The 20485-nt window shown below is 46.9% G+C and overlaps 1 pseudogene; it reads right to left on the bottom strand.

Annotated features, from left to right (window-relative positions):
• Positions 1 to 16737: 16737 nt before the first annotated feature.
• On the bottom strand, positions 16738 to 19112 carry LOC125547262 (monooxygenase 2-like; annotated as a pseudogene).
• Between the last annotated feature and the right edge of the window lie 1373 nt (positions 19113 to 20485).

The following is a 20485-nucleotide window of genomic DNA, read 5'->3' as shown; positions in this document are numbered from 1 at the left end:
CTGCCTTGCCTCGTGCCCTTGTGCCCTACTTACTCTGAATACTGGTAATGTTTGGAGTGGGACAAGCCAACTGGAGAAAGGTAATACATAGCCTTTGTGGTATGTTGAGACGGAAGAGTCGTGTAGAAAGACGTACGTCCTAGAGCTAGATAAGACTACCACCACTTGAATTTTTATATTTTTTTAGAAATGGAGGAGGACCCCCGACCTCTGCATCTGGACGATGCATGCATCCACTTTATTAATTATTCACACAAGACCTTACAAAATCATACAACATTAAGACTAAAGCCACCGTCTAGGCAACATCTGTCGCTACTCCTATCTAGTCTGGGCCTAATAACAAACAGACCTCACAGCCAAACCTAACATCTAAGACCTGAGGTCCCAATCAGGACGCATGCCGGGTATGGGGCACCCACCAGTCCGGCGCACTCCTCAACCAGGACGCCTGCCGGGTATGAGGCCGCCACAGCCACCTGCCACCAATCCATCTTCAATGATGTACTGCTGCATCTATCTTGCCCGGTCTAGCTGTTGTCGACGCCACCACGACGCCAGACAACGCCACCATCCTGCGCTCGTCCATCATCACACGCCCACCAGTGAGACCCCGCTGCTCCATGCCGCCGAGACCCGCCGTCATCGACGCGAGAGAGGGCACGCCACACCACCTCACGCCTCTTCCATCCGGCGCCGCTCCACAAATGATGCCACCAATAGGGAACACGACACCGCAGCGCCGCCATCATCCAATCCAGAGATCTTAGGATTTCTCCTGGAGCGGCACGAGCGGGTTGACGATAGTTGCTTGACGATGCCTTCATCAAGTAACGACGTAGACGCCACCATCGCCCGCCATGACCGGAGTCGGCTTGGTTTTCACCGGCGACTATGTCTCCCCAACTCGCCGCCGGTGCTAATAGTGGGATCCAAGATCCGTCACTACTAGCCTAGCCAACCGTCTTCGATGGAGAAGGCAGCCACCACCACCATGCCCGGACCAAGAGACCCGGACGTCCTCGTGCCGCGAAGATTACCCAGGGGGATCTCCTCTTGTCGTTGTCAAGACGAGGCGCAACCGCATTGGATCTCGATCTTAACCCCTCGGGTCCAGATCATATCTCATCACAGCCAAATCTCATCCGCCAAACGACCGCCAGAGATTTCCTGGCCACCGCCAACCCGCTGCGCATTGCTGTTGGAGGAGGAGGGAGATGGACGCCGCTGCCCCCACGCGTTACTACCGGCCGAGGACTGCGCCGCCGCCGCCTCACCACAGGGGCTTCGCCCCATGGCGTCATCAGCGACGGTGGCGGTAGAGGGAGGCGATGGAGGGGGAGGGCTGCGGGCGGTGTGGACGGGGACTCACCGGGGGTGGCGCGGCGCCGCCGCCTCGGGGGAGAGAGGTCCATGTAATTTGTGCTGGCGGGGAGAGAGGTCGGGGAGAGCAACGAGGGAGTATCAGCTTGAATTAATCATGGACCACATGCATGCATGTTGTGCTCTGTGTGTGCCTTGATGCATGAACGCATCAGTGTCCACACCACCCGACCACCATATATGCATGCGGTCGGTCCATGTTTAAGTCAAGAAGTGGATGGTGTGGACTACCTCAAACACAAACATAAGCAAGATCTGGGTTGGAACTCAAACAGCAATCAGAACACATGCATGGTTGCAATCAATTGAATTTCACATAGCAACAAGCAACAAACTCAATCGTTCTTGCCCACAAGGAACCAAGTGCTCAACAAACAGAACCAAGTGCTCAACAAACATAACCATGCTCGAATCACAGTACTTGTTCTGGTCGAAACACCTTGGACGCTTCCATAACCGCTGAGGGCGCCTTGATGTAGTGTCGAACTTACTCGCTAATAACAGTTACACAAGCTCGATGAAGTTGCCGTCTAAATCTGTTCGACTTCTTCAGTATGAAGTTCAAGCAGAAAGACATGTTTCCGCTCAAGTCCGACCAGAACTCCAATCTCTATGCAAGATTAATCATAAGTACATGCCGTTTATTGATGCTATGCAGCTTGAGTTGGTGGATATCAGCATCAAACAAGCGCAGTCTCATCAGGTTGCTAAGTTGCTTGCACTGCAGCTCCTGGGCAGGACTAACCTTTCTTGACCTGTGTTGAAGTTCTGTCGGATCTGTCTATTATTTTGTCGACGTGTTTACTTCCACTTGTGGCGACCTTTGATGCTCAGTGTATGTAATATGATGTCTGGTTGTCTTTTATTATCACTGGCGGCGAACTTTGATTCCCAGGGATGTAATATGCTCTAATTTCTTTGTTGTATAGTCTAGGTTTATTCTTCGTCACGATACTGTAATTTATTTGTTGTATATGTTGTCGTCGCTCTATGAAAAGGTCGTAAGCTTCGATCGGGTTGCAATAGGCCAATACGATAGGCTTATCTTTACCTAATAATAAAATACGGAGGCTTTCATAGTTTTTCATACGTCATCCTTTTAGATCCGTCGATTTTACGTTAACAAAAGAAATAGATGGCCGAGATTTAAAGAGGACTTTTTTCTATTCTAGCCTATCCGCCTCTTGTTTGTCTGGCCTGGCTAGCCCTTCCATGTTTGTAGCCCCACATGGATTCCACTCCGGTTTGATTCCACTTAGCTAGGGTTCGTCATTCGAGATCAATCCACCATGGACCCAACTACCGCTGCCGGACACGCCGTCCAAGCCGGCAGCACTATCCTCCCCCCTTGCTATCCTTCTCCAGCATCGCCTTTGCTGGCCTAGATGCATCTCCATGATGCTTCGTCCAAATGGGTCTCAGGCTGCTGTGTTTTGGCGAGAGATCGAAGCAATCAAGACGGCGGCTGATTGTAATGTCAACGTACATGCATGTGCTAGCGTACGTGCCTGCGTTCTCCGGGCGGAATCCAATTGACTAGCAAGTAAAGTTAGTGGCTGTTGCGTACGTGTGCATCTTGGCGGCAAGAACTCATCGAGCCGACACAAGTCGAGCCTGTAGCCAACAGCCGATGTGCTTGTCCTTCGTCAACTGCCTCACGCTACCCACCGATCGTTGCATGTGTCTTTAGATGTGATCTTTGATTTCTGTTCCTCATGGTGTTGCGTTCGATGTGTTGGTATTGCTCTTGCTCCTAGGTGATAGAGGATGAGAAGAAGCCTGAAGATGCAACACCGTCTGAGGTTGTGAAGGTCAAGGAGAATGCCGGAATGAACAGGAATAAAAGGATGCTGATCGTAAGACATATTTCTGGAGTCTGCTATCCGGCCTGTGGGGACAGAGCAAGCTACATCATGTGTTGGCTGCTTCGATCTAGGCGGGGCAGCCATCGGCATTGGCGGCATAACGGGGCATGTTGTGTGTGTGTAATGGTGCCGGTGTGTTGTAAATGACAGTTAGCTGCCAGAGGGCGTACACGGCTGACCGACGCGTGTCTGGGGCTGCTGGCTGGTTGATGCGTGCATGTTTGCTGCCGGCGTGCTGTGAGTTCGTGTGGCTAGGCGGGGAACTCTTCCTGTGTGTGTTGGCCGGTATGCAGTCTACAAAGCCAGGAGGCAAGGTGCAGGTCAAAGAAAGCGGCAAGCTTCTACTGATCGAAAACCTTGCTTCAATTCCATTCGTTCAGTTCTTAGTGCGGTTCGGCGTTCGTGGTATAGAAGGTATCGAACCCGCTGTTCCAGAAGAGGCCGAAGCAATTTGGCATCAGCAGCACTCTTCCTCCAAACAAGACCTCCACCGTTTCGTGAAGTGGCCCAAGAGTGTGTGCATCCAACGCCAGCACCACATCATCAAGCAATACCTCAAGGCGCCCAGTGCTCCAGTTCAGCCGCGCATTGAACAATTATGTTGGCATAATACCTAACTGTTTAGAGAAAAGTCCACATTTCAACCCTCAACTAACCACAGCGTTTGATTCTCAACCCTCAACTCTAAAACCCGTCGGATTTCAACCCTGAACTTGTCACACTGTCCACTTTACCCCCCTTGACTCGGTTTGAGGCTAGTCAAGTGGTTTTGACCCGGTCAAAGCTGACTAGGCAGCCCAGTCAGCATGCTACGTGTAAATCTGAATAATGGATGATTCTATCAATCTGTAAATCAATTTAAGTTGAAAATTTCCTAGCTATCTAAACATCATGTGAGTGTTTTTGTGTAAAAATTTCAGAATTTTCTGGGCACTTTTTTCGGTTAAATTTTTTGACCGAATAGTGGCTGAATTTGGAAATTTGATGGTTCTCTCAATCTGTAAAGCCATTTAAGTTGAAAATTTCCCAGCTATCTAAACATCATATGAGTGTTGTTGTGTAAAAATTTCAGAATTTTCTGGGCACATTTTTTTTGGTTCAAAATTTTGACCGAATAGTGGCTGAATTTGAAAATTTGATGGTTCTCTCAATCTATAAATCCATTTATGTTGAAAATTTCCCAGCTATCTAAACATCATATGAGTGTTGTTGTGTAAAAAATTCAGAATTTTCTGGGCACTTTTATTTCGGTTCAAAAATTTGACCGAATAGTGGCTGAATTTGAAATTTTGATGGTTCTCTCAATCTGTAAATCCATTTAAGTTGAAAATTTCCCAGCTATATAAACATCATATGAGTGTTGTTGTGTAAAAATTTCAGAATTTTCTGGGCACTTTTTTTCGGTTCAAAGTTTTGGCAGCATTTTGATAGCCTTTGGGCAGCATTTTGATACCATTTGGTAGCATTTGGTCATCATATGGAAAAAATGATTGCAAACACACAAAGAAGTGATCTGAAACAAAATATATAGATGTCTCAAACAGAACACATAGATGTCTCACACACAATACATGGATGAGGTCTCACACACAACACATAGATGTCTCACACAATACATAACGCATTTCTGGCAAGCAGCGATGTTGCTAGCTGATTCATGATCAAAATCCAAGCAGCCTTCAAAACCCCAGATACTTATTTGTGTGCTTGACAACTCTGCTGCTAGCTCTAGCGCTAGAATTGCCGGTAGATACATTAATAGTGACACTGGAGCTTCTTTGCACATTAATTGTATTTCCGGAGAAATTGTTGGACCTGCTGCTGCTTCCAGTTGGTGCCTTTCTCTTTGGGTTAGGTGCAGCCACTTCCTCAGTGGCCTTCCTTTTGCTCTGCCTAGTGCTGCTCTAACGTGAAGGCTACAAGAAACATGACAAATGTTAGTTATATATACATGATAGTGTAATCAGGTTTGCTCATACATATTTCCTGGATAGCGTACCATACCTGGCCCTTGACTAGCACATGGTGCTTGGCTACTTGTTGCAGTTTGGCTTGCAGCAGGCTATTTGGAAGCAGCTGATGGTGCTTTGCTTCTAGCAGGACATTGGCCTTGCTCAGGAGGCTGCTGCATTGGTGTATTTGAACTCCCTGTGTCATTTCTTGCTTTGCATGATGTCCTGTTGTGCCCATGTAGCTTGCACATGCTGCATCTTATCTTTGTACCACTCTTAGAAACCCTAGTGGCACACCTTGGCTTCTCTTGTTTCTCTCTAGTCCTTTGCTTTTTCTTCCTACCGGGCATCGTAATCTCCCCTGGTGATTAGGTCTTGGCCTCTCAGACACAGGCCATGCAGGTCTACCTTCCACAGGTTGAAGGCAAAAGGCATAAGTTTTCTTGAATGCTTCTATGCTATAGCACATGTCAATGTAATTATCTATGTTGTTGGTTTTGAAAAAAAATGCATGATATAGCATGAGGGCATGGAAGGCCAGATAGTTGCCAATATCTGCAACTACATGTCCACTCTTCTAGATTCACTTGGAACCTATGTTCTCTATGAGTCACCTCATATAAATCTTCACCATTCAAAACAGCAAGACAATAGGCAGAGGCATTTATGCTTTTCTTCAGTTTTCTAAGTATTGTGGGACAAATGGTGCCATTCCACTTGTCCGACTCGGTTCTTTGATATTCTAGCCATTATCTTCACACTAATGGCTTCAAACATGCTGATTGCTGGCAAACAGCGAGGCTCCACAATCCACTTATTTAAAGACTCACAAATGTTGCTATCTACTGAGTCACAATTAGAGCCCAACCTGAACCAAGCCCTGCTCCAATGGTGTGGGTCAGTTTTCATCACATCCCTTGCCCCTTCAACAGTCTCTTGTGCTAACTTCGCTCTTGCAAGATTGAAAAGCATTGGAGAACTAGCTTTTGCACATGCCCAAAATAGCTTCTGCCATTCCTTATCTCTATAGGTCTTCCTCCAGTTTGCATACAAGTGCCTTGTGCAATTCCTATGCTCTGCTCTTGGTAGCCAATTTTCAACAGCCTTGAGAATACCCTACAAGCAACGACAACATGAGTCAGAACATACAACATACAACACAATGTAATATGATAAAATGTGATTAAAAGAGAATTACTTTCTGCTGATAAGAAATAATAACATAGTCCGATCCGTCTCCAAGTTTTAAGTCTGAGCACAACAGGCTAACAAACCAATCCCAGGTTTCATTGGTCTCTTTGTCTACAAGTGCCCACGCTATCGGGTACATCTGATGGTTTGCATCTCTTCCAATTGCACTCAACACCTCTCCTCCTCTCCCCTTCAAGAAACATCCATCCAAACCTATGACTTTTCTGCATCCAGCCGGAAAACCTTTCTTACACGCATCAAAACATATATAGAATTTGTCAAAGGTTGGAACTTCATTGTCAGGGTTTAGCTTCACTATGCAAGTAGAACTAGGATTGCTTCTAAGAAGCTCTAGCTGATAATCGAAGACTTGGCTATATTCACCCAATTTTGACTCTTGAATCCTTTTTGAGACAATTGCCTTAGCTCTCTTGATCTTCGATATGTGTACATTAGCAAACATCTCGTCCTGCATCGTGGCCTTCAAATTTTTGACTGACCCTGACAAATTTAATACATCGTAATATTGGTAATATTGGTATATGGATCGCGCATAGGATTTGTAATCTTCATCACAAATCTTCAAATGATTTTAACTACTCTCCCAGCAATATCAATATGATTGCATTATTGATTTTAGTGAAAATGGATCCATCATTGTAGATTCTATCAAACTATGTAGTCATGTAACCGATTTGCAGGCCCGTGGGTTTTTAGGTCTCTGCGTTTCTCCTCCAATTGCCACAAAATACATAATTTTCCAACAAATCAATGTAGCAAAAGAATGTACATATGTTTTAAAATTTTCCTTTGTGTATTTGAAAATATGTTAATGCTTATTTTTTATCGTTTAGGTACATCCAAATGGCAGTGTTATCCTGCGTTTTTTGTTAGATGAACATGATCCTTTGTACTTGTTCTTTTATTTTCGGAGCAAACTATAATTTGGAACTACTGAATAATTTATTTGTTTTCATAAACTTGTCAACTTCTGCCTATGGTGAGAACATTGTGGGTACTAGGTTCTAAACTATCACTTTATCTTGAAATGTTTTTCTATTCTCCGCAATTACAACAAACACCCACACACACAGAGGCGGACCAGGACAAGAAGGACAATAAGTGGTGATACGAGTGGGACATGTTGAAATAGACAACGTGGATGTGTGTGTGTGTGTGCGTGTGGGGGGTGGGGGTGTTTCTTCACGTATAGGATTAAGGCCATGCGACATTTTCTTTCTCCCGTTGCAACGCACGGGCATGATTACTAGTATATATAAAAGTTGGGTACTAGAACTGGCCGGCCGCCAATCGCTATAAATGGGCCGAACCATGGGCTTATCTTGGGCCATTAGCAGGCCTAGACTTAATTTGGCCCACATTAGTTTCAGACCTTAAAAATGCCGAGTAAACCGCTTGCCTTAATTGGGCCAAAAAATAAAATGGGCTTTTAACACGCTGAGTTGTAGATTGAGTCTGAATTGTGCCGAATAAATCACTGGTCGACAGCAGGCTGGAATATACATCGGCCCATTATTGGCCCAGAGGTATGATGGGCCATTAACAGGCCGAAATGTAGTTGGGCGTTGGTTGGCCCAATCACATGATGGGTTGAAAGCAGGCTGGATGCATAGCGGGCCAAAATTAGGGCCTTTAACGGGCGGATAGGCAATTTGGGATAAAATGTATCCAGGAAAACTACGGGCGTTGAGAGGCTGAAAGTCACTACAAACCAAAATTAGGCCCAGATGCAGCTCAGGCCTTTAAATGGCCGAAAGCGACCCATATGTACACTGGGCCGCTGACAGGCTGAAACTAATATCTGGCCGAACTGTTAAACATGCAATTAAGAGAGCAAATCAGGGCCCCATTGGGCCCAAAGACACAGTAGCTGTTAACGGGCAGTATCTGTTATGGGCCGTAATTTGCCCCAAACTATTGCAAGCTATGAACATGCCCGATCTGATATGGGTCGTAAACTGGCCCATAATATTGCAGGCTTTTAATGGGCCGTATCTGATGTGGGCCATCATTTGGCCCAAAACACGACATGCCGTGAACGGGCCAGATCTGATATGGGCCATAATTTCACCTAAAGCATGGTAGGCTATTAACAGGCTGGCCCACTAGTGTCTGAAAACATATTGTGGGCCTTTGGCTGGGCCGACCTTTTTAACTTAAATGGGTCGCTGTTGGGCCTCGCCACGTGTCAACGCATCATAGGCGCGTCCTGTCCATTGGACGATTGACATCTGTACAAACGGGTAGCTGACACGTGGTTCACCCGGCCAATGAGAAATTTACACCTGGAAAATCTCCATTGGTCTTGGCTGTTAACGGGTTATCGGATCCAAAACAGGACCCGATAGCATAACGGCGACCCGTTACGGTGTATGTCACGTGTCGGTTACCCTTGACGAAAGCACTTCCATGACACACCATTTATCATCATGGAAGTGGACACTTCCATGATGATAATTTGAGTATTATCATGGAACACTTCTACAACAGCACAGGTATGATTATCTTGATTCTGTCATAAAATGGTCATGGATGTACATGCATGACAGAAAACCTGACCTACTGTGACAAACATGTATCATCACGGAAGTGTTATTTTTATAGTGTAACCGACAAGAATCTGGTAATAATGCACCAATCTGCATGATAAACAAAAGAAAATCAAAGATTAGCACGACCAATGACCACGAATGGAACTAAATAGACACATACCTATGGATCGATGAATGCAGCAGGGGTGGAGCACCATCGTGTGATGTGCTTGTGACCCTAGCTCCTTTGGTTATTTGCGAGGTGGAGGAACAACCCGGCCACGGCGCCGAGTGGCGGCCTGTGCTCTCCTTGTTGAGCATCGAGGAGGGAAAGCGGAGCACAAGCAATGAGGTTGCGGAGCGCAAGCAGCGAGATGAACTTGCGGTGGCGCTGATCCTCGTCTGAGGGTCGACGAGGAGGCATGCGGAGCTCTGGCACGAACAATGGAGCGCGCTGCTCGAGTTGAGCACCAACGCATCTCTGCAGCTTGAGCTCGGCGATGGGAAGTGCGGGGGGATATGGGCAGTGGCGGCATTAGAGAGGCAGTAGGGGAACCAGCGCGGGAGAGGAGGCAGCTAGGCGAGCGAGTGCGGGATCGAGAGTTGGTCTTTTCAAATAGTGCAATTGGATTCCATTTATATTTCACTAGTAAAAATGTCCGTGCGTTGCAACGGGCGAACAACAAAACCTCACAAAAATTATAATGTCCAACATAAAACAATTCAAGTTGAGCCACATTTGTGAACTCAGCTGTTAATTGTGAACCATCTCATAAGCTTGACTGCTGAAGTAAGCCACTGTTTTCATGTTTTGAGAGGTCAATTTTTCATGCTGGTTCTAGTGATCTTCAGCCTGAAATTATTTGTTCACATATAGATATAAATTCATACTGATTGTACGGGAGCTAAATATCTCAACACTTTTTTACTGGAAATGATATGGATGTCATACTCGTGTATTCAGTGATGGTTTACATAGAAACTGGTAGAGAGTAAATATATTCCGGCACAAAGTTAACCTTCATCTACTTATCTCAACCTATGTATTAGATGATCGTTCTCCAAAAAAACATTACGGTGAAATAAAAGAAACTACAATTTTAATTAGCAAGGGATTTTAATCACTTGCATTACTACAACTCTAGAAGTGATTTTCTATTTTTAGATGATTACAACTGTGATGTATATTGAGAATATAGTAACTTCTGTCAAGAAAATAATTCTAGAAAATCATGCACTTCCACTCACCTTCCAGCAGCATTTTTTTCTTGTTCCTGCTAGCTATACATCGCCTCGTATGTGTTTACATTGTGTTTCTTTATATGAAGGCAATCAGGTGTTGCTCCCACTGATTAAGGAGAGTGTTCAGTACATTAAAATCCAGTACAGGAAAAGGTAAAAATAGAAAGAAAATTAAGAAATCTGGTTCAGAAAGATTATTTACAGAGTATAGTTTTGCTTGCTCGGAACTTGCTGCATTTGGAAGAAATTCCGAGATAGCCACCCCCCCCCCCCCCCCCCAACAAAGTAGTGCACCCCTATTATCCTACCATGAATTTTAAATCTGTGGAGAGCCGCACGATTGTTTAGTACTCCAAGAGAATTAAATGCGCCTTGGTAATTCAAATTTTGATACATGCTTTTGCATACATAATGTCGATTATGCTCCATTATATCCATTGAAGTAGTGGCAAACTCGTTACTGCAGCCTGTTAAAAAAAAGGCAATGAATTCTTGGCTCAAGTGTAGGATCAGGAAAATGAGACTGACAGCAGGCAAGATGAATATGTGTTGCTTCTGTTGGAACCATCCTTAGCAATGACATGCATCATCAGTTTACTTACACTATGAGAAAAAATATTCACAGCTTTTGGCATAAAAACGTGCATATGTTTCTCACCACGACTGAACTAATGGGAATGATGAACTGATAAACCCTTAATAAAACATGCAGTCGATCTAGCATACAACTTCAAATCTGCAGGAGTTCCAGTCCATGAATTCATTTCTACTGGAAAAACATGTTTTGCATCTCATGTTTGCTGATCAAATAGACATGATAAATCCGAAAGAAATCATCGAATCCCCAAATTCAAATCGGAAGGAAGGACTTGCTCTGCCTCCCTAGAGAATGCAAGACTGCATTGTTCAGATAAAAGCCAGCCACTTGATGACAAAGTTAACTACAAATCAACTCACTGTAAGTCCATTATTATAACCATGGAGGAGTCAAGTTTAGCACTATAAACTACAATATCATGATGGGAAATGTTAGTATCCACTTCTGATTTCAAAAAAGGTATGCAACATGCGTATTTTCCATCAACACCGACATCGACATCGACATCTGAAGGACCCTAGGAAAATTACCTGACCGCAAACATCATGCTTCAAATATCAAATCTTAGAGAAGAACATTACCTGATCAGAGTGCCTATATGTCCATAATTTATGAGAAAGAAAAGAAACAAAATTTACAGTAGCAAGGATAGCTGCAATGGTCATGTTCAAGAAGTAGGAGGTTGCCGTTGTAGCAGCAGCAGAACCTTGGTACAATATAGACGATGTTGCCGGTGTCGACCTGACCATCCGTAAGAAATGTCGCACTGCATAGATGTTCAATATTTATTGTTTGCTAATTATTAAATAAGCCAAATCTGACCAAATGTGTTGATCTTCGAGGAGAAAATTCAAGGACCCAAATATGCAATGCTACACAACTAAAAAGATTAACCTTAGAATTGTAATCTTACGATGCAAATAAGCAATACCTGACAGCTGTCAAAAACGACATCCTAGTTCTAAAATTAGTAGCAATGCTTTCCTTCTAAACCAACTGTGCCTATTTAAATCAGCCATGACAAAGCTTAGGGTCCTAAACAACATTATCAATCATGGAGAATCAGAATCAAGAACATTATCATAGTACTGGAGTTCTCTTCCTCCCTTGAAATTAACAAAAAGAATACATATTAAAAAAATCCTTGGATTCGATACATAGAGGGCAGTATAGCCGCACTTGCAGTTCTCACTCATATTTCCAAACTACATCAGAAATTTCACAAGGCGTGTAAAGCTGTTCCCATGAAAAAACAAACAAAAAGCTTCTATGGGAGATCACAAAAAGAGAAACATTCAAGTAACAATGAATGACAGACTAAAATGCAAAAGAATGAATTAGAATCATAATTTACAGTCCCTAGCAACTGCAACAAACTGTAGTTCTGCAAGTAAGTACATCTATCCTCTTACATAAATATACATCTATTCTAGATAAATATTTTCCGAACCTATCCCTTTTTTCCTGAAGCCAAGAATCAAAACAACATTACGTAGGTCTTTCTAAACTGACACCATACGTGTTAGCAAAGACAGGACTGCATGTGAAAGCATATACCTATAAGTTCTTAGCGGCAAGTATTATATGTGAAAATTGGAATAAATTCGGCTATTGTGTTGAATTTTTTTCAGAAATTGAACTGTTAAAGGAAAAAATATCTCATCTCTTGATCTTTAAAGCCTTTTCCACTATGGTCATGTTCAATAAACATTGAATATTTTAACATAACTTGTATTCTATCTCAAACAAGAATTGAACAATAGATCTATTACTCATTCTTACAACAAAACTGACTACCGTACAAAATAACAGGCTACACCAAATCTTGTGACAGAAGCTAGATAGTAGAAATCTTACATCTTTTTCAAGGCAATGGCCGTTGTTGGCTTGGAGCTCCTGAACCTATTGTCCGCAAGAGTCCAGCTCAAATATCAGCCTCTTGTTATCGTCACAGACTTACAGTAGTCGATCTCCCCTGAAATCCTCCTCAAGGGACAGAGTATGTTTAGTTGAGAAAAGTGCGATAATAAGTATTGGGCGAGTATGTTTAGTTGCAGTAGAAAGATCGAGCCTAGGAGCATCTATTTTGTGTGTCGTTGTGTATTGCAGCTGTATAAAATTGACCAATTCTGGGCCTGAGCTACATAGTGGTCTTGTTGGCTGGCTGTGGCGCGCAGTTGGGACATCGCTGGGATAGCGAGATTGCAGCAGCCTACACCACGTGGAGACGGTGGAGGGGAGGTATTGCGGCTGCGCGCCGAGGTATGAACCGACGCCGGACGCCATCACCGGAGCAATCACACAGGCCGCCCCCTGCCATATGTCCTTATCCTCCTTCCCTCCGCCCTCTCTCTCTCCTACGCCCCACTGTCCATGCTCGTCTTCTTCTCCTTCCCTCCCATCTCTCTCCCCTGCATCTCCCTTTCTCTCAATCCCTCTCTCTCTCGCTCGTCGCCTATCTACAGGAGCTTGCCGCCGCCACCGGATCCCGGCCCCACCGCTTACCGGAGATCATGCCGCCGCCACCCGGTTCCCCTTGCCCCGTGCACCGTGGAGTGGGAGGGAGAGGGCAGCGAGCAGGGGAATCTTCGAGCAGCAGCACACGGGATCAGCGGCGCCTGGGGTCACCTGGTGGAGGCTCGAGGGTGGCTGGGGCGGCGGCGCTCAGGGTCCAGGGTAGCGCGGTGGGCGATGCCCTTGGGACGGCGATGGGGAATTTCAGCAGCGGGCAGGAGTCCCGGCGGCACCATGGTAGCAGGGGCGGGGGGAGCCGCCAACGGCCATGGCGTCGGTGGCGGCGCGCGGCGACGGGGGGAGAGGGGGCGCGGCCGGCCGGAGGTGGCGAAGCGCTCGAGCCTGGAGGTCGAGATGATATCGGGAGGCAGGGGATATTTTTTTTTCTTTTATCTCAAACCGGTTCGGTTAACTTTAGATTAGGGAGAGATTTAAAAGGACCGCGGGTTGTATTACCCTAAATCATAGGGACATTTTTGAAAAAGCGTTGCGACGGTGAACCCGACAAAGTTAATCCGTGCGTTATTATTACTAGCACAATGCCCGTACGTTGCAACGGGAGAAAACATCGGTTCCTATAATTCTGCAGGATCAAGGAACTATGCTGTTGGACGATGGTTGCTAATGACAAAAAAAAAATGATGTATCATTTGATCAGGATATGTGGTACGATTTTCAAGTAAATTGAGAACGAACATAAAAAGATGAACCATGCATAAATTACCTCCATGCTATTAACAGAACCTGCGTCAGCAAGTTGTGTTCGGCAAATTCAGTCGATTAGGTATAGCCTCTTCTACTCGCTCATCTCGTTTGATCCTGGAAGCTCACGGGAGTCCTTAGGTCATATGTCAGATCTCGATTGGAATCAATCATAATAAGAACAATAATCTTGCGAATATGAATTTATAAAAAATATGCCTGTGTGTTACAATGGAAGAACAAGCCACATAAAGCTTGTGTGGACATGATAGAGATCTCAAGCAAATGATAGACCCTGCTTTACCTATATTGATGACCATACACCTCACATTTATTCATCCCAATAAATGATTTGTTCCATGATCTAAAATGATTTGTTCCATACCTTCCATTAACTTGCGTATTTTGTTTATCTTATTTATTTTTGCATTTGCATTTCATCATTCCATTAAATAATTTACACCAAATTGAAAACTATGAACATTTCCAAAAAAAACATTTGACCCTTCCTTCTATTTTATACAATTGCTTTTCCAAATTCCTTTTGTGTCATTTCAAAAATCCCATACTTTTCGTACTTCAAGTTTAGTTCCGAAACTTTGTCTTATTATCCTTTTTTTACTATTTTTCTATTTATATTTAATAAATAGAAAAAATAGGTGAATTAGGAGATGGAGAGAGAGAGAGGGAGGGAGAAACCAGCCTAGCAACTAACCCGACCGGCCCATTTGGCCTAAGGCCCAGCCCAGCCGCACCTTGCCCTAACCCAGTCAGATCGAACCCCTCACTCCTCTCTGTCCCGATCGATTCGATCCCTTTCTCCCACCTAGCGCCGTCAGGGGAGGCGCCGCAGGCGCGCGCCCGATCCCCGGCACCCGCCGGCTCTGTTGGCTCCGGCCGACCCCGGCAGGGCTGCATCGCCGCCGGCCTCGCTCTTCCTCACCTCACCTCTGTGCTCCTACTCTCCTGTTGCATCGCACCCACCCTGCCCAAGCCGCTCTACCTCCGTCCCCATGACCCCTGTGGCCATCACCGCCGCAACGGCACCATGCACCGCGCCACCGCACCTCCTACTCGCGCTGTCGTCTGCTACACCAAGCCCCTCCTTCCTTCCTTCTTCTCTCCCTCACCTTCATGTCTCCTTTGGGCCTAAAAGTCGTGGATGCCATGGATCCGCCTGGGAATCCACGCTCCAGCCTTCCTCGTCATCACCGGCGACCGCCACCTCGCCGCCCGTTTCTGGATCCGCCTCCCCAACCCCTGCAGCGCACGGTTCGGTCCCTGCAAGCTCCAGCCCCTGCCGACGCTCTCCATCGTGGGTTGAACCCTCGAAAAACTCAGGGTCCTTTTTGTAAGAATGAAACGTTTTTACACTTAAAAATGGATTGCGGGTTTAATTACCAGAAAACAGAAGGACTTTTATGCAAAAAAGCCGCGACGGTGAACCCGACAGATTCACTCCGTGCTTTATTATTAGGGAGAGACTAAGGAAAGAGCCCGTGCGTTGCAACGGGTATACATATTCTATGCTCGTGCTTTTCTACGGAGAGAACACAAATTTCATGAACCACAATTGGCCGATTTGCTCTCCTAGCTAGCAATTCAGCAACCAGTCACATCTTCCATCACCGATGCATCCCTCCCCCACTCATCAGTTCCCTCCCATTTACTTTGGTCAGTTCCATGCCATCTCTCCTCAATCCCCCCTCCCCCTTGACCACTTACACTTTTAGCCGTAACCATATGATCAATCTTATTGTCGTCCATCTTCCCGTGCCTGTGCTTGAGGGGCACATGACCAGAGCGAAACTCTTGCTACCCACTGATCTACATGACAATCTTCTCTTTCCTCCTCACAAGGCTGACCACTGCCACCATGGTACTCAACAGGCGGCTACACGGCCGGCCTTCCGATTCACCACTGCGAGCAACATCGGCACATAACTACGCAACAGACGGCTACACGGTCGGCTTTCCATTCACCACCGCAAGCAACATCAACACACAAACTGCAAACTCTCACAGTGGAGCCTCCTTCTCAATTTCTCTACCATAAATTACAAGCAGTGGGAAATAAATCACCCCAGACAAATAAAACAAAATTGTGATAGACCCTTGTAGAAACTAACAAAATAAGGAGAGTTGCATACACATATCAGCATAGATGTCATTGTTCTACATATATACACTAAATATGCACTCGGAGAAGAAGCCGTAGAAAGTAAATAAAAATACGACGAAATTGCACCTGATTCTTAAGTATACGTAACTCTGCATATGTGGCGTAACTCTGCATATGAGGCGTGATCCCTCTACCTTTGCAAGCATGGCAAGAAGAGTAATTAAGTGCTAATTAAAGCTTCATACTATAACTTGAGCACAATAGTAATAAAATCCAGTATAAGCTCGCTTTGTTGGCATATATATGTTCACTTGCAGAACTATGTAGTCCATATAAAAAATACAACATGCAATGGGAGGGACTTGCGTTGTTATCAGATGCATTGGCACTGTGCATATCCATACATTGCTATACGTACGATGAAATTAAAAAATTGTGAAGAGAAATAAATAGAATACGTGTGTAATATATGGAGAAATATTACTGTTTGGGAGCTGCCTCGAGTGTTAGCCAGCGTGCAGCCGTTCCCGAACAGGTTGCACTCGCCGCCGTGCTTTGGCTCCGCAGCAGTGCATGCTCGGGCTGTTAGGCAACTGCTGGAATGCTGGTTTTCGCATCACGGCTCGATGCAGCCGCTCGCTGCGTTGCTGGCTGCCGCTGGTGTGCCGGTGCCGAGCCTCAATGCCATTGCCATCTGATGCGCGTCGCCGGCTCTCACTCGCATGCCTCCGCCTCCCGTGCGCTGTCGCGAGCATCACACGTCTGCCTGCAGGAGTCGCTGCACCGCTCCTGGCCGTCACCACCATGCATCAACGGCAACCGCGTTCCCGAACAACCCACGCGCCTTGGCCTACCTGGCCGCGAGCATCGCGTTCTTGGCACCACTGCGATGGGCCAAGGCCGCGTCGCACGCACCATCGTGCCGCCGTGCCACCACGAGCCGTTTTGCCGCCCAAGTGCCCAGGCCACGCCGGCCAGCAAGAACCTTGGCAGGAAACCATGGCCGTCGGGGGTAACGCGCGAGGGCCGGCGTGGCCGAGCGCCCGACGGCTTGGTGATGTTAGGAATAAACCACGGTTCTCCATGGTCATCTATGTGTGTGTCACGTTGGTGCGTCCGGCGCGTTGCGCAGGGGCCGTTGCGAACGGCCGGAGCCAGCTAGTGCATGTAGCACGTTAGGAGATATGCATGCACGAATGGGTTGTTAGCCAGTAGTGCATCTTAGAGATATTCTAGGAGAGATAGGGATCATCCGTGCGTGATTAGTGGCCGGTTTGGCAACTAGACCGCGTGAGTGCACCTGGGCATAAAAAGCCCCTCCTTGTACGTGGTGTGAGCCACAGTTTGAGCTGAGTAAAAAAAGAATAGGTCGTGCGTGCGGCCGAGGCGCCGTTTGTGCGGCATGGCGTTCGTCGTCTGAAAAAATCCAGTGTGCTGTGCTCCTTTTTTCTACCTCTGTTCGAGCGGGTGAAAGAGAGAGAGGGGTTCGTCCGGCGTTCGTGTCGCCGGAGGGTACGCGGCGTTCGTCGCCGGACCGGGTTTGTCCCAACAATTGGCATCAGAGCCTTGTCGATCCGCGGTGAGTCCGCAGCGAGCATGATGGCACAGAGGCCGTGGTGGCGCGGCGAGGAAGCAGTGGAGGCGCGGCACGGCGAGACGGCATGGAGGCGCCGCACGTCAGCGTTGAGGCGCGCGGTGGTGTCGTTCCCCATGCCGGACACGTGCCAGCGGTTGCGGCGTTCGTCGGCGGCTGCGCGGTGGAGCTCTGGGCCGTGTGTCAGCCTGAGGAGATGCGTAGTGCTGCGGCTGTCACCGGCATGCGTTGCCGGAACCGGAGGAGATGGCGTATGTTCCGCAACCGAAGATGAGGAAGATGATAAAGACTGCGTCACGCATGGTGGAGGCTGTAGTGACGGCCATGATGACGACGTCGTGGTTTAGGAGGAGATTGTTAGGAATAAACCACGGTTCTCCATGGTCATCTATGTGTGTGTCACGTTGGTGCGTCCGGCGCGTTGCGCAGGGGCCGTTGCGAACGGCCGGAGCCAGCTAGTGCATGTAGCACGTTAGGAGATATGCATGCACGAATGGGTTGTTAGCCAGTAGTGCATCTTAGAGATATTCTAGGAGAGATAGGGATCATCCGTGCGTGATTAGTGGCCGGTTTGGCAACTAGACCGCGTGAGTGCACCTAGGCATAAAAAGCCCCTCCTTGTACGTGGTGTGAGCCACAATTTGAGCTGAGTAAAAAAAGAATAGGTCGTGCGTGCGGCCGAGGCGCCGTTCGTCGGCGTAGCGCCGTTTGTGCGGCATGGCGTTCGTCGTCTGAAAAAATCCAGTGTGCTGTGCTCCTTTTTTCTACCTCTGTTCGAGCGGGTGAAAGAGAGAGAGGGGTTCGTCCGGCGTTCGTGTCGCCGGAGGGTACGCGGCGTTCGTCGCCGGACCGGGTTTGTCCCAACAGGTGAGCCCCAGCCATCTTGCCACCACGGAGTTGATCCCGTTGTAGCTGACCAGCACCTTTGCCCGGAGAGTCGAGCCGTCAGCGAGGTGGAGCATCTTGGCGTCGTCGCCGTCGCCGTCGTCGATGGACACGATCCTGGAGGAGTAGCGGATGGTGCCCGTCGGCAACTCCGCCGCCAGGACCTACAGCAGCATGTCCCGCCTGACACAACGGAACTCGTCCCTGAAGTCCACTTCCTTCGCTATCTCACCCGTGGACGCTGACATGACGCGCAGCCCTTGGATGTGCAGGTGGAGCTTCCTGATCTGGTCGCCGACGCCGAGGGCGTCGAGCGCGCGGAAGGCGTTGGGCCAGGTGGCGAAGGCGAACCCCGAGGCCCGGAGCGCCGGGGACGACTCCAGCACCATGCTCCTCACCCCTTTCCCGTGCAGCCCGAGCGCAGCGGCGAGCCCGGTGAGCGCGGCGGCGAGCCCGGTGAGCCCGGCTCCCACGATCACGATGTCCTCGCCGGACTCCCTTTGCCGCTGCATGCTTGCTGCCGCTGCTGATAGCAACGAGGTCGAGGCCACGTAATCGGTGGACTTTCGGAAGAGAGCGCCTGTTGACACGAATCAACCAACCAATCTAGCTAGAGCTAATTAGTACCACCTCATTTATATTACGATTTTGTCTACACGAATCGTAAAAACGTATTATGACTGGGCGAAAGCGTATTGTGACGGTGAACCCACGGAGTCAATCCGTGCTTTATTATTAGGAATAGACTAGCACAATATGCCCGTTCGTTGCAACGGGAAAGACAATTGGATGTCACCAAAACACTCGTCAACGCGACACTAATAAAACATCCAAACGGTGCAACCTGGCAGCAACGGGGAGGCGCATGCTGAGGTCTAGTAGAAGTGCACATTAGTCTGGCGTTGAAAACCATGATAGACATGCAATATTTTTGGTATGATTTTTGTACGACAATCTATTGAGACCATCCATGAATAAATCAGAGTTGAACAAAACCATTAGATTGAAATCTACTTCATCCATCCCTTTAAGTTTCTTGGGGCTATCTCAAGAATTTGAACCAGCCTACTGTCCAATTAACACATTTGCTTTTTCTCTTAAAAAATAGTTTAGTTGTGTTAAAAAAATGGATGAACTCGCTTGCAACAACAACGAACCAGCCCACTGTCCAATTAACACACTTGCTTTTTCTCTTAAAAAATATTTTAGTTGTGTTAAAAAAAATGGATGAACTCGCTTGCAGCAACAACCCGAACGCATGCACCTGCGCCCCTCGCTGAAGCTTCTTGGAGATTCAAACATATCGCCCACAAATCCGTTTGGGGTTCATTCACGTAAAATTTAGAAAATCCGTTCGGGATTTTAGAAGAAAAAAATCTCAAGGGAGCAACATAATTTAATGGGCGGAATTGATCTATCACCGGAGCTCGCATGCATGCACGGCCGGGGTTCCATTTGTCCTTCCTTCCCGCTGATTCTACATGCAACGCTGACTTAATTCCTTAAGATACCTTTTACAATAATTAGCCAGCCAATCAGCAGCAGTGCATTGACCACTCAATTTTTGAAGTTGATTTATTTGATCCCTTATTTCTCGCTTCTCGAGGCTTGTTGATAGGCAACTTGTGAAGGTATATAAATTAGTAGAACTAGCAAAAGAGCCCGTGCGTTGCAACGGGAGAAAAAACATAACACACGCTCTTAACCCAACAACCATCACTCAATAGGTCCATCTCTTTTATTTTTGCGAGGCATCATATTTGTGTTGCCGCTTATCCTCCTTCTCACCCTCGTCGGCAATGGCCTCGGTGTTCACACAAAACAACAAAAAACGTGTTTGAAAATGATTAATCCTAAGGCGTCTCTCTCGCCCTCTCTCTACTCC

This window comes from Triticum urartu, chromosome 3A (assembly GCF_056163025.1).
Source record: "Triticum urartu cultivar PI428250 chromosome 3A, HENAU_Tu73, whole genome shotgun sequence".
NCBI lineage: Eukaryota > Viridiplantae > Streptophyta > Magnoliopsida > Poales > Poaceae > Triticum > Triticum urartu.
This window is presented reverse-complemented; position numbering and strand designations above follow the sequence as displayed.